The sequence below is a fragment of the Electrophorus electricus genome, chromosome 3 (assembly GCF_013358815.1).
Source record: "Electrophorus electricus isolate fEleEle1 chromosome 3, fEleEle1.pri, whole genome shotgun sequence".
Lineage (NCBI taxonomy): Eukaryota > Metazoa > Chordata > Actinopteri > Gymnotiformes > Gymnotidae > Electrophorus > Electrophorus electricus.
The window spans coordinates 23,654,462-23,670,813 of NC_049537.1; positions in this window are offsets into that span (position 1 = coordinate 23,654,462).

The window sequence follows — 16,352 nt, forward strand, 5'->3', positions numbered from 1 at the left end:
AACATCTATCGCTACATGAAATTTCTAATAATTGGTGCTTGAGTAAGGCCTGGAAAATCACCAAGGACAATGGGCAGACAGTGAGCCACTCTCCATTCAGCTGCTTCTATCTGGTAAGTACCTACAGAGCATTCAGTTGTACACAAGCAGACTTAGAAACAGCTTTTATCCCCAAGCCATCAGACTGCTGAACAGCCGATGAACATGCTGAACAGTTTATTTCTTCCTCTCACTTGCAGTCTTTTAAACTATCATGGTTTTACTTCTGCTACTTATGACTTGTCACCTATCGCTTGCCAATTTTGCTCTATTTGCTGCTTTGTTTTTTCCTGCTGCTACCTTTTTCATTTACACTGCCCTTTTACTGTATATATATATTAGATCTATATTTTTTAGATAGACCTGTATATTTTGTATTCTTTAGATTATATGTTTTATCATATGTTTAACAGATGTGAACAAGAAAAGCTGTGCAGCTGACAAATGCAGACATTGACTTTAGTCTGCCAAGTGATGATAACAGAACTTATGAGACCTACCGCCAGCTTTGCACCACAAACAGTTACACAGCTCTGGTAGTTATCAGAAGACAGTATACTTTGTATCTCTGATTGGCCAAACATGAATGAATAAAATTATTTTTATATTAGTGTTTTAAATTTGATTTTACTTTTATTTTAATGGTCAAGACTAGACTTGATTGCATTTAATTAAATGATTCACTAAGTGTAATAAGGTAATACATTAGCACTTAATTATTGCAAGGTACAACGTCTGTACTATTATATATGCTATTGCAGAGTCCTTCTGTTATATCGAGTTTTATGTTATTAGTTCTGACATATTAGCTTCAAGTTTTCAAGTTAAAGATTCTTGGAACACAGTGTCCATAGGGCAGAGCATGAATAAAATCCTGTAAAACTCAATTTGTTGTCACATCACCAATCAGGGCCACTCTGTTAGAGGATTTGTGTCCGCACCACACAGAGCAGCAGAGCAGGTTGGCTTTGGTCTTTCCACTTTGCTTTGACCTCAGACTTCAGCGTTTGACAGCGTGTCTCATATTTGCCCTCAACTGGTCCTCCTTTTCAAACTTGCACATCGGTTCCAGTATGGTTGAACTGTGGGTGCTTCATACAGTGTGATCATGGGTTGTTTAATGAGAAGCTCACAGTTTCCATCAGTTCCTGAAAAGGGAGTTTGATTCCTTGCTGTCAAATATGAATTTTGTTTTTCTAATGCATGTGCTGCCATGACCTGAGTATTGCATATGCAGAGGAAATATTTGTGTCCAACTGAAACAACGCTTTCCAGTCTGCAAAGCAGGAGCAAGACTGGTTTTGGAACAATCCGCCCCTGTTGAAACACACTGCTGAAGGCCAAAGAAAATACCCTTTTTGCTTCCTCTCTGGCAGGACTGGTGACTTTGGTTTACTCATGCTGTCTCCAGGAGTCAAACCTAGTAACTCTGGTTTTGCTGACAGAGACAGCACAACTGTCTATGCTGTTTTGGATATCACTCTGAAAAGGTTCTGTTTTCTCTCAAGGAGGTGAACCTTAAATGCAGCTTGGAGAAAGAATTGTAAATGAAATGTCAGTGCAGAGAGCTTCTGGGAAGGCTCTGACAAACAACCCTTGCTTCTAATTAAGCACATGTTTTGATCATTTAAATAAGAAAGTTAAATCAAGATTAAATATAATTCATGTAATTGTAGAAATTCATTAATAGGCTATCCTAGTCTATTAATGAATTTCTACAATTACATGAATCCACAGTACTCAAATTTACTTAACCAAGGATGGAATGTTGTCATGACAATGCTTTTTAAAAATGTATCCAATGGTATTCTCACTGATCTATAATACAAACTGGATAGCTGAAGCAGTAACAAACTATCAGGGAAAAGTGAGGCCACCAGTAGTATATTTTCATTGCTTCATTGGCAGGACAGCAGATGCGCAGCCTTTCTGTGTAAATCGACCTTTATCAAGGGATGTGGCAAGACAGGTGGTTGTTTAATTAGGACACTTTATGACTTACAAAAATCTATAAATACACACACATTATGGATGTGCTTGTCAAATTCTTGCTAAAACCATTCAGCTAAAATGGTTTAATTCAACTTAAATTGATATAAAAGTTTGTGAACCTTTTAGTTTCTATATTTCTGCATAAATTTGACCTCAAGCATCATCAGGTTGTCACACAAGTCCTAAAACTAGATAAAGAGGAACAAATGAAACAAATGAGACAAAAAGAAATCAACTCTGTCATTTATTTATTGAGGAAAATGATTCATTATTACACATCTGTGAGTGGCAAAAGTATATGAACCTTTGCTTTCAGTATCTGTTTTGATCCCATTGTACTATAATAGCTGAAAGTAAACATTTCTGATAATTGATGATTAGTCCTGCAGATCAGCTTTGAGAAATTCTAGCCCATTCCTCTGTACAAAACAGCTTGCCATGAACTGCTTGCTTCAGGTACTTCCATAACATTTCTATTGGACTTTGATTTCGCCATTCAAAAACCTTAACTCTATTCTTCTTTAACCATTCTTTGGTAGAGCAACTTGTGTGCTTATGGTTATTGTCTTGCTGCATGACTGACTTTCTCTTGAGATTCAGCTCATGGACAGATGGCCTGACATTTTCCTTTGGACTTTGCTGGTATAATTCAGGATTCATTGTTCCATCAATGATGGCAAGCCGTCCTGGCCTAGATACAGCAAATCAGGCCCAAACCATGCTACTACCACCACCATGTTTCACAGAAGGGATGAGGTTTTTATGCTGGAATGCAGCTGTTTCCGTTCTCCAGACATAATGCTTCTAATTTAAACCAAAAAGATCTATTTTGGTCTCATCTGTCCACAAAACTGTTTCAGTAGCCTTCTGGCTTGTCCAGCAGACGGGCAGAAATGTTTTTTTTGGGGTTTTTTTTTGCAGAGCAGTGGCCTTCTCCTTTTAACCCTGCCATTGCCATTCAGTGTTCTCCTGATGGTAGACTCATGAACATTAACCTTAGCCAATGTGAGAAAGGCCTTTACTTGCTTAGAAGTTACCTTGGGTTCCTTTGTGACCTCATGGACTATTATATGCCTTGCTGTTGGCAATGATCTTCATTGGTTAACCACTCCTGGGGAGAGATATAATGGTATTGAATGTCCTGCATTTGTACACATTCTGTCTGAATGTAGATTGTCGGAGTCCAAACTTTTTGGAGATGGTTTTGCAACCTTTTCCAGCCTGATGAGCATCAACAACTCTTCTTCAGAGCTCTCCTTTATTCATGCCACGATACACTTCCATAAACATGCATTGTGAAGATCAGACTTAGCTAAAACAGGGTGCCCACTCACATTTGATTATCATACCACTGACTGACAACACCTGAATGAAATTTAATCTTCAAATTATCTGCAAATCCTAAAGGTTCACACTCTTTTGCTACTCACAGATATGTAATATTGGATCCTCAATAAATGAATGACAGTCTAATATTTTTGTCTAATTTGTTTAATTTGGTTCTCTTTATCTTCTTTTAGGACTTGAGAGACAATCTGATTAAGTTTTAGGTTACATTTATGCAGAAATAAATTGAGTTAGCCAACCAAGAGGGTATTGTCGACAGAAAAGGCATAGACAGAATGAATATTTTATATTTTATGGGAAATAAATTCATATTCAAGTAAAATTACTGATTGCAGATAGTAAAACAAACTACTTACCTATTACCTTAGACTGTTATTCAGACAACTTTTCCAACAGAGTATTTAGCTAAGTAGCATCAGGGCTAATCACAAAAACATCTTCTTGTGTTTTTAACCAAATTGTAAATAAATAAACAAATCCTGCTCTTGAAGTGAGAAGATTGGGCAAGTGATTTATTGCAGATTTTTTTTTTATAAATGTTTTGATGATTTTTAACATGGTACTTAGCTGGCAAACTAAGTAATCACATAGCTGTGTTTTTTATTATTAATTATTGGGCATATGGTGGCACGATGGCTTCAAGATTATTACATCATTAGCAATCCAATTCTTTATTGTAGATCAGTATATGCTATATACATTTGAAAAAAAAAAAGAAAAAACTTTGACTGAGGTAGTAGGTAGGAAGATTCAGCATGGTGGTTTTAATCTGAGCGAGGGAGCCCTTGCTCTCTGAGCAAGTATTGTAGCATCATCAGGATGATGCGATGCATTATACCAGGCCTCTTAAAAGTATCTCCACTCTCCCCAGGCAGGACTTTGCCTTTGTTTATTTCTAATACATGTCAACCAAAAACCATCATCTCATCAGGTCTTTAACAGCCAATAAGCAGAAGTCTCGGAAAACTGGTTAACCACACATACTGGGCTGGGAGCAGGCACAGTGCTGCATGTGCTACCATCCCGTCCTCAAAAACCCATATCAAGGAACATCTGTCAGTGTGGTGTAGTGCTTGCTACCCATGTTTGTGGGTGGTGCTGTGTGCTATTTTGGAACACATACTGCATTTGAGGCCTGGTCTGGCAGAGAGGTCTACGGGCAACATGGAGAAGAACCAGACTGGCGTCTGGCTCCTGGGGCCTTTAGCAGAGACACCAGCTGAGCAACTGGACCATAATGTTTAGTTGGCTACGTCAGCGTCACTGAAAATTATACCAAGAGACTGTCACTTGGCTACAGTTTTTCTGGAGCCATGAGAGTGTGGCTTGAGTGTGTGGCTGCAAAGACTATCAAACTTTGTTGTTGTTGTCAGATTATCTTCAACCCCACAGAGTCATAGTTATAACCTATGTTTGCCATAAAACAGTAGAACCTAACTGGTGAACCTCTGAACCAATTGGAAGGAGTTAGAATTTTATGGCAACTTTTTGAGACCCATATTGCCAGGTTTGAATTGCTGTTTATTTTGTTGTTTGCCGATTCTTTCCATTGGGTGGCTATGAGTTAATCTTTTCACCAATTTGGAAAATCAAATGCATAGCTATAGAAGGAATTGTAAAGAAGGTAAATTTGGAAATTATTTGAATGTAGACAAAAAGGCATTATATATACTTATAATACTCATATCAACAACAAGAAAAACAAGAACTATAATAAAATAATAAATCAATAAATTAATAATAAAACAGAGGTGTAACTATTGGCACAAGGCAGTGTGAGCTCACATACCCCCACAAGAACCCCATCCCCCACAAGCGCCAATCACTCTGGCCCACAACACACCTCTCTGTCACATCATGCATGACACTGCTCCCCTTCACCTAAATACAGATTAACCACACCTGTTATCAGCGCTATATTAACATACGTTATTACCACCAATGCTTTGCATTAGCCTGCTTCCAGATCAATGCTAAACCTGTTTCTTACTAACCTTTCTATTCAGCCTATTAGTTTTCATTTATGTTGTTTATGTGCCCTTTTGCTTTCTTTAATTGTTTGGTAGCCTTTTTGTTGTTTTCTTTTAATAAATATGTTTTGCTCATTTGCAGGTCTTGCTCTCTTGTCTTACAATGTCACAATTGTCTTTTGAAAATAAGCTACTTTTTATAACAGATATTGATTTATTCCCAATATGAAATCTGCAGTAGGCTTCTGATTCTAATGCACTAAAAAGTTTTTTTAACTGTTAGACTTTGGTTTTTGGAAAACTTGGCTGCTTTATTCAAACTGAAGTTTTTTTTTAAGCCCTAATAAAATCCATCAGCTTTGTCTGCAGCAGAGATTTTGGCTCAGGGCCAGGTACCTGCAGCTTCCTCTCAGTCGAGTCCACCTTTCTCATTTTATTTGTGTTCTTCAAAACATCTATCTCAGCTTTCTGCACAGTGCTGGTCTGGTTGACTTTCTTCTTAAAGTCAACCAGACCATCATCACCTTTTAGATACACATTAGTATTTTTTCAAGTTTACAACTTTGCAAATACAGTACTTCAAGTGCCATTACTAGGTCTGTGTGTGTCATAACTTTGCTGTTGTTTTAGGTTATGTAAGACTGGTGTCATGAACCTGTGTGTACCTTCATTTCCAGAATGGCCTGAGGAATCACCAGAATGAAATGTCATGCACAGTACCACAATAGTCATATAAACACATTCCAATCAGTGAAGACAATGCTACATAAACAAAGAAAAAAATAAAAACATATAAACAAAAATAACCCCCAAAACTCCCAAAAGAAAGTCTGTCAGTACTGTTTTGAGTTTTATCTGGATGCTGTGGACAAACATGAAAAAACATTTTAGATAATTTTGACTTAAGTGCCTTGCGTATAATTTTCTGGTATTCTCTGGCTTATCTCACAGTTCTCAGAAAGTGTGACATAATGTGAATTGTGAACTGTGACTGTAAATACCACTTTCAGTTCCATATTTTGAAGACATTAAAACAAATACATTTTCTTCTGTGGCTTTATATATGCCAATATATATATGGTTTTAAGTTTTACACAGAATTTCCAGAAAAACGCACGTCGTCTTCTCTGTGCAGTGTCCCTTCTTTGATATGTGCAGCGCAGGCATTTTTGGAGCTGTTTTGACTCCTTTATCCATTTTACTACCTCTTGCTGTGTTTCCAGATGGTAAAAATACAGGTATACAGAACAAGGATAATTGTATTATGTACTATATCATACGTGCGTCATACATCACATTTTTAACTTATTTTGATTCGATTGTAAATTTATGAGTGTGAACACTAAGCAAACCAGGACTGATATGTAACTATGTATCATTTTCTTATTTGGTCCAGACTAGGGGAACCAAACTACTAGACTGAACACACCATAAAAGGTGAAGGTGTGCCCAAAACAGTTCCATTGTTCTTCAGTTTTGTGAAACTTCATATAATGTTAGTGAGGGATCAAAGGGTTTGAATTCTAGCATGCAGGTTTTTAAATCATGCTACACAGACATCTTTAGAGCAACTATTTTACATATCTTAAATTTGGACTTTGATGCAACGAAATCAGCATGAGATTTACATAAAGGTAAACACACTGCTGGACTGGCCCAAGATGGAAACAGACTTCAAACATAACCTGTAGAATCTGGCTCCTTCTGAAAAATCCAGCAAAGGCAAAGCTTTGAATGCCTGGCAGCCAGTGATTAGCCACATGGCAAATCCCATAAAGTGCTGCTTTCTTTTTATTTCTCCCTCTTCCAACATACACAGCCCCTTTCAAGATGGAGCTGCTGAGAGCTGGCTTATGAGGAATATATTTTCCCTACTTCACACTCTGTCCAGAGGTGAACAGTAGACAGAAGAACTCAAGGACATAGTGCTTTGAATCCAGAGCAAATATTGCAGTGTTGTGACTAAAAGGAAGCTGGAACAAATCTCTTTGAGTGACTTTACATGCTTAACTAAATACATATAAATCAGATTATAAATCACATGCATGTCCTGGAGAAAATCATAAGTATGATTTTTCAGGACGAAATCACAGGAATTATGGCCAATAAATTACAGATGTGGTTGGTCCATACACAAATGTACTTAAGAAGCTTTTGGACTTAGACTTAAATATACATACAGATTAGTATATTTTACTAGTTCTGGCCATGAAGAAAATTTTACTTGGCTTGACAATCAGAGATTTTGGCAGCAATTTCATGGATTTGGTTTGCAAATTAGGCATTAATATATTTATTTAGAATAACAGTGAGATGTTTTTTTTGTTCCTCAGGGTCATACAGGTGATTTCTCCTTGTCCACCAAAAAAGAGGCACTATCTAGAATTCGAAGCTTTCCAAAATTAAAGAAAGGGTGTTAGCATACGTTAAGATTAAGGTTAGCATATATATATATATATACATGTTCCAGCTCCTGCTCTGTGTCAGCCCTCCAGAGATTAAACTCCTCTCATGTGTTTGCAGTACTGGCATTCTCCTGTGTGAAGATTACACACACAACCTCCCAGGCTCTAGGAGGTTGTTTATCTGTGCCCTGTGGCGTCCCCCTCCAGGCTGGAGGCACCAAGCCAAACTTGGGTGATATATACCAGGTGTGAACACAACTCTTTCAGGAGGTATAACACATTAAGAAGGCTAAAGCATTACGTCATTTTTATACCTTTACATGCTTAGCCATTTTATCTGTCTAACTGAAGGGTATACTCCTCTTTAAATAAAGTCATTGCTACCCAAGAAACATATTATATATGTTATCTACTGAGGGAGTAGATAAGTAACAGAGAGTCCTGTATCATATTTGGTTCTAATCAAAATCTGTATTTTACACTTTTATGTCTTCTTGCCAAGGCGATCTTCAATGAACATTCACAAAGTCTATGTATCTTAAAATGAATATTGAACTAATAGTGAACCTTAAATGAAATGAAGCCAAAGTAAAACATGACAATATGAAAGTCTGGGCTGCAAAATTATGAAGTGTTAAGAGCAGTTGCACTGGCAGCTGTCACAAAACACAGAACAGAGAAAGAAGAGCCAAACACAGGTAAACAGAGTCAGGTTTTAAGGCAGAAGTACACAGCGCACTGGATAAAAGGAAAACCAGGACAGGCAAGGGTTGTACCATGAAATCTACGCACAGGCAAAAGTATACAAGGGTTAACAGAAACAGAAAGTAATGGACTGAAACAGGTTGCTAACACATCAATATACATTAGAAGGGTTTAGAAACAAGCAAACGATGAACAAGACTTCACAATGTGACAATGTCCAAACAGTCCCATATGCTAATACAATATATAAAATCAGTTGTCAAAATAAGACAGCGCTTTTGTCAGGTGTTTAGAATGAACTTAGTTTTTTTTCTGTGTTTTTTGGGAATGTTTGGATTCTGGATATAAGATTATTATAAGTCATAGTGTCACGTTACCCCCCCCCCCATATGTTTGATAACCATAGCCTGCATTCTACGTCTGGATGGTTGTGTATAAATAAACGTCTGTTTCAACGTGACTCATCCCTGCATACTCCTTAAGCCTCCATACATTACAGAAACACTGACCAACAAAGGATGCCTGGGAAAGATAAAAAGAAGAAGGGAAAGAAGGGAAGTAAACGCCTTCCCACAGCCCGTTCAGGGAAGCCCCCTGTGTTCTTGGGCACCCTCCTGACTCCCACAATAGGTGAGAGTGGTCCAGGTGAGAGTGGTCCAGGTGAGTGTGGTCCAGGTGAGTGTGGTCCAGGTGCGGAAGTGGGGGAGTCCTGTGGAACTACGTCTACTGGGATTGGTATAATGATTTCCAGTCCTCGAAGTTGGACTCTGTAGACTCCTCCCATCCCGCAGAGAGACCTTTGCTTATTCTAGCCTCGCTCCATGGGTCCACAATGGGGCAGGAACCCACTGGACGATTTTGGGGGGCCCTGTGTATGGTCCAGGGTTGGACTCTGCTGAGTCCTAGAGAGACCAGCTGGACTACGAGAACCGGCACTCGGACGTGGACTCTGCTGGGTCCTACTGAAACCAGCCAGACTATGAGAACCGGCACTCGGAGGTGGACTCCGCTGGGTCATGGAAGAATATAAGGGCTACGTTGAGTGTTGAGAGAAAGGGGATTATAGCGACGTCAATCCGCGCTGGGACATGGGGTCCGATTGTGAGGAGGACCCTGCAATGGAGGTGGAGGCGGTCCCTCATGGGGATCTTCCCTCTCACAGCAATATTATAGAACGACGAGCCCCCAGCGCCCAGTGCACACCGCACCGGAGCAAGCAAGCTACACGGTGACTTGTTAGAGTCATTGTCGTCAGAAGAGGACACTCCTCCCCCTAAGGCGAAGAGCTCCAGAGTGCATACACCTATGCCTAAGCCTCGTAGAGGCAAAAAGGCAGCAGCACCAGTGCTTACACCGGAAACAGACAGTGCAGCTGGTGCACTTTCCGACACGCATGTGCCAAAACCAGAACAGCCGCCGCTACCCAAGCCAGCAAAGGACAATCCCTCCCAGGCTGGTTGGCCTCCGACTCAGCCAATGACTGCGGGACTGTCTGGGGTTCCTTCCTCTTTTTCCGGACTGTTTACCAATCCTCTGTGTGGTGTTGTTCATGTGCCTGTCCCTGTCACCGTGCCTGTCCCCATTACACTGAATGTACCAATCCCTTTGTTCCCCTTTGTGTCTGTGCCCATCCCTGTTAACGTCCCTGTGTCTGCCGTCGTCCCAGTCCCTGTCCTTCCTCCACTGTCCTGCTCGTGTTGGCCCACGTCTGGTTGTCCAGTCATCTTGCCTCGCCGTTTGGCGTGGGTCTCAGGGCTGCAGCCTGATAGACTGGCACACCGGGAGTCGCACTGTTGGGGGAGGCTCTGTCATGGTACGGGGGCTCTGTCACCCCCCTCGCAAACGTCTGTGTGTGTGTGTGTGTGTTTGTCTTTGTTGCCACGCCATCTCGTGTTTCTCACCTGATCCTTGCTGTGTGTCCTTGTCGTGCGTGTATATAAGTCCCTTCTCTTATCGTGGTTGTTGTCTGTGCTTGATAACTAGAGCCTGCGTGCTACGTTTCGATTGTTGAGTGTATAAATAACTGTCTGTTTCAACGTGACTCATCCCCGTATCCTGCTTAAGCCTCCGTACGTTACCCATAAGATGGGGATTCCCATAAGCAAATTCTTTCCACAGATTCTTAAGCACAAGTTCACAATCTATTCTCTTCACTTATTTTTATAGTATTAATTCTCATTAAAGGCACAAAGAACTTTCTCTTCTTGGTTTTGTTAAAACTGTTACAGAATTTATGAAGGCATTCTTTATTACAAAACCCAGATCCCCTTAGGACTTAACAGTTCCTTGAAGCTGTAATAGGTCATTATAAGGCATGTATGGCATTGGAAGTTGATACATAGTTAGAGCAAAGTTGCAAATAATTATTTCTTCATGTATATTATTTAACTTAACTGTGTAAAATTTGTTTGATGTGAAATGTGACAATGTTTTTAAGCCCATTGACATTGAAATTCTGAGCTGGTTTCCTTCCATGTTTCATTAAGTACCCTAAACCATGACTTTCTTGTGTCCTTTTTTAGTGCTGTGTATGAGGGGAAGATGAAAATGAATTCCTGATGAATCCCAGGCAATAGGAAATGCCAGACGTACCCAGATAAGGCAACCCTCTATTAGTTTGTACTTTAGTACAATGTAGGCCTTCATGCCATAAAGATCAAACATGGGGAAAACCCTACCAAATGAGTTGTGCTTCCACTGAGAAAACCAAAGAAGAAATCCTCATAACAATTATGCTGAACTTACTTGTTTTTGTACCCCCTGTAGTGGACTAGTAGCTCTATTCTGCTTCCTGTAACTGTAATGATCCTGTTTAGAAGAATACAATTTAATTGGTGGAATACCTTAGGCTCTCAGGCATGCAGTCAGTGTAAGTCTACATACAGTCATCTGGTTGCTATCAAGGATGATGGGAAGGTAAATCAGCATGTGGCAGAGCAATTTAGCAAATTGTAAACCACATTAAAGAGAACATGTAAGACTGCTGTCCCATAAAGACACTCTTCCTTCCACCATTATTCTGTTGTTTTTCCTTTGACAGTTTATCTTGGATTCTTTAACAGCACGTAGCCATAAACGTACTCCTGAATTTCCCAGGCCTGCACGAGTCTGTATGTCTGCCATTTTTTGTCATTGCTGAATTCTCTTTTTTGTCAGAACTTCCTGTATGGGTGGTTGAAGAAAATGATAGTTTTTAAAATAGTGCTTTTCAGCAATGTTGCTGGAAAGGTGACAGTCACTTGAGAGGTCTGTTAAAGGAAGAAAGTGCTAAAAAGAATTTCTGCCCACTTAAATCAGTGTGCATAAAAAGCTTCAGCTACCGTGTAATTGTGGTCAGTTAAGTATGACCCTCATATTAAGAAACTGAACTGTTTATCATTATTCTATGGTAGCATACATAAGAATAGAAGTCTGACAAACCAATCTGATGAATAAATGTTTCACCCCGGGTTGACTATTTTAGTCAAGTTATGTCAAAAAACCAAACCACTTGAAATATACAATTATTTTCAAAATACACCAGCAACTGAACATGAAATTCTAACATATATAGTGTTTTCTGACCCATAGGATATTGTGATAGAAGGGTTTAACATCCTGTTTAAAACATCCTTTGAACAAACTATTTTTGAAAAAGAAAATGCTAAGTCAGCTAAAGACTAATACCTTTTCCCACAGAAGAAACATTCAAACCCTTTCAATGGTTTATCACAATCCCAATCTCATGTCAAATACCTTTTATCTCCCTTTTTTATTCTATGCTAAATACTCTATAAATAATCAGCTTCAGTTGAGCAAGTCTTGCCGGATAAACAAATTCGGCAATGCAAAATGGCAACTATTTCCATTTCCTCCCTGTCCTGCCTTGTGGCTTTTGTGTCTTTAGAATGTCTTAAATTGGATGAGCCACAGGTTCATTAGTCACATTCATCAGTCGTCAAGTTATTTGCTGGAGTTTTCCCACATTACTCTGCCTGCTGGGGCTCCCCTGGGAATAGCTGAGTCTTGCCTCACTGCAGGCTGCACTTGATGACATTGAGACTGGGCACAATTGATGTGTGTCTCAAAAGGCTTGGTTGCCATGATTCGAAATAAGGAATGTTTTGGAGACAATGGACATCTGAACCCTGATTCTTGTATATGTTGGCATTGAGGCTTTTGTCACTGGGTGTGAAGGTAGAAGGTAGTGAAATTAATTTTTTTTTCTGCAATAAATCAACATCTTTTTATGGCACACGTACTGCAGCAGATAGTTTATGAATATTATCTTTTAATTTTCTGGTTTAAGTAATATAGTTTTGTAGCTACAACTTGATGATTGTACCTGCCACTAATCTCCAGTGTAGATTTAAGCATGCATTCTATAATCTAAATCTGCCTTTTGAGCTTCCAAGTGGACCCTTTAATCCTTCTTAGGTGTGTAGTTGGAAATGCATAATGCACACAAGTGAAAGAGAGCCTTAACCACCTCTGTAAACAAACCTTGTGGAATGACCTGTTGTTTAAGGAGCAGAACAACAACTGCAGAACAGCTGCTCCTTTTGGAGAAATTAGGATGTTTCATTCCTGTTTCCAGGAATTACTAAGAGGAGGAGGCTACAGACATTGAGTTCTGCTCAGTAAGTAGACACTTGTGACCATTTTTAAGATCAATAATCTCCCGTCATTATCTGAGATAATTAAGTGTAATATATATTGAACCATTCTTCCTTTCATTGCCCTCATGCTCTTGATACGCAATGAGGGTTAGCAATTTTGCAGAGATGCATTCTTTCCTCTGCTGAAGCTGCAGTATTGGCTGTAGCTGTCCAGCTCTCTGGTCAGAATGTATTTACAGCAAAATAAAGGGCCAGTTAGGGCTTCCCTCAGCAACCCCAATGAACTCTATATGAATGTGTAGGACAGGGCAGGAAAACACAGACTAGAATGTCTAGAGCTAGAATGTGTTTGGCAGAGTCCTCCAGCATTTTACCCATTTATGTGTATGTGCACAAGCTTTTGTATGCAAACAAGTGTAAATTTGTACTTTAAAACTCATGGTGTTGGAATGCAGATTTTCTGCTATCTACTGTGCTGTGCAGAGTTTATGCACTCTTTTCTGTTTGTGGTGTGATACTCCAGGTGGGAGGTCAGGCAAGGGTTTGGAGTGGGAGTCCTTCTCTCCCTTTTTTAAGGGTACTTCTGGATTTGTGGCTTCACTTGCAAATTTAAGGTCTAATTTAGGCAAGATTATCTCAGTGTAGTCCTGGCAGCCCTGAAACCAAGTAGGGAGGAGGGAAGGAGGAGGCTTCTGAGGATATAAGAATACCAGTGCTGGCTTTTTTTCTCTTTTTCTGAGCAAATCCATTTGTCTTTTGTTCTCCACTCTGATTAAGTTGTTGGTCAAACTCTAATTTTAGCACATATCACAGCTGCCAGGTACTCTCCAACCTCATAGGTCCACACACCTGGTCTGGCTGAAACATAATACAATGAGAGTGCCTCTATTTGCTTATGTTGGACTGCACATGACTGTACTCTTTAAAGTCACTTTGAGGCATCATAACAATGACAATTACAATTACTATCAGATATGACCTCTCTGCAGACCTTACACATTATAATCTGTTCCTCTTTCTCTCTTATTTCTACCCTACCCCCTTCTCCCAAATTTAATATATGCTAGAAGCTGCAGTTCAGTTCATCTTTTGGACCAGAGATAATTTTATATACATAGAAAGCCCATGTAATTTAGCATCTACAGAATGGCATTTCATATAACATACATATAAACTATTAAAATATTAATTGAGCGGTCATTGACAGTTGCCTGCAGGTACCTAGTGTACACTGTGTGCACAATTATTAGGCAAGAGGGTATTTTGACCATATCATTATTTTTATGCATATTTTCTAACTCCAAGCTATATAAACATGAATGCTTATTGGATTTAAGCATATCAGGTGATGTGTATTTGTGTAATGAGGGAGGGTGTGACCTAAGGAGATCAACAACTTATATCAAGGTGTGCATAATTATTAGGCAGCTTCATTTCCTCAGGCAAAATGGGCCAAAGAAGAGATAAAACTGAAAAGTCAAAATTTTAAAATTCAGAGGGATGCAGCACTCTTAAAATTGCTAAGATATTGGGGTGTGATCACAGAACTATCAAACCTTTTGTTGCAAATAGCTAACAGGGTCGCAAGAAACATGTTGAGAAATAAAGACATATTAACTGCAAAATATTTGCATAATCAAACATGAAGTGACCAGGAAACCATTAAATCAAATCAAATCAAATCAGATTTATATAGTGCTTTTTACAACAGATGTTGTCAGAAAGCAGCTTTACAAATGTCCCAAGTCCAAGCCCCCAGTGACCAGACCAAGGGGGACAGTGGAAAGGAAAAACTCCCTAAAGTGTGAGGAAGAAACCTTGAGAGGAACCAAGACTTAAGGGGTGGCATCCTCCTCTGGCCTATCCTCCAGTGCTGTCATGTTCCAGAACTGCAACCTACCTGGAGTGCTCAGAAGTACTAGGTGTTCAGTACTTAGAGACATGGCCAAGGTAAGGAAGGCTGAAACCTGACCACCACTGAACAAGACACATAAGCTGAAACACCAAGACTGGTCCAAGAAATATATGAAGATTTTTTAAAGGTTTTATGGACTGATGAGACGAGAGTGACTCTTGACGGACCAGATGGATGGGCCTGTGCCTGGATGAGTAACGGGTACAGAGCTCCACTTCGATTCAGATGCCAGAAAGGAGGAGGAGGGGTACTGCTATGAGCTGGTATTATTAAAGATGAGCTAGTTGGACCTTTGAAGATGGACTCAAAATCAACTCCCAAACCTACTGCCAGCTTTTAGAAGACACTTTCTTCAAGCAGTGGTACAGTGAAAAGTTTGCATCTTTCAAGAAGACCGTGATTTTTTATGCATGACAATGCTCCATTGCATGCATCGAAGTATTCCAATGCATGGTAGGCTTATGACTGTTATTGAAAAGAAGGGTGGCTATTGGTCGCTGACCTTTTTTTTTTTTGAAATGTCAGAAATGTTTATTTGTAAATTATTAGTTGTTTGTTTATTATTCTCACTTTAACAGATGAAAATAAACAAGTGAAATTTCAGTTTTTCATTTAGTTGCATAATAATTCTGCACACTAATAGGTGGCCAATAATGATACACATATAGATATTCTCCTAAGAAAGCCAAAACCTCACTTTTACCTTTTTACATATTCAGGTTTAAGGTTATTAACATTTTTGGATTGACAGAGAACACTGTAGTTGTTCAATAATAAAATGAAACCTCAAAAATACAACTTGCTTAATAATTGTGCACACAGTGTATATTTTTAGTTGAGGTTTTAAGGCTGTTTCCTGGGAAGTTAAGAGAATAAAAAATAGTACTTTGTCCCTGTTCTTTTAATTAACAGCTGGCAACAACTAAACAAAATATGATAGATTAAGCAAATCTTATTAGTCCTTATTAGTGCTGGTCAGGGTTAGAAAAGCAGTTAACCTTCAAAGCATCCAGCTGAGAATTAAAACCAAAAAATAGCCTCTTTGTTGTGGTTGGGTGTACAAAAAAAACTCTTTAATTTGATAATGAACATGTAGATAAATGCTTGGTTGCTAAGTATGTAACCCTTTTCCTAAGCACTATAATAACAGGGTTTTTGTGTAATTTATTACACTGAAGTTCTAGCAAGCATGCAAATTGTGTCCATTTTTGTTGATCGTTGTGGTTTCCCTACAAAGTTTTAGTACAAATGTTGCAATAGCTTATTTACCAACTGCAGTTGTACTCATGTGTGAGAAATGTTCAAGCAAAATGATACAACTGTTTAAAGATCTTTTTTGTGTGTGTTGATTTGGTACTGATATTTTTTTATCCAACCCTTT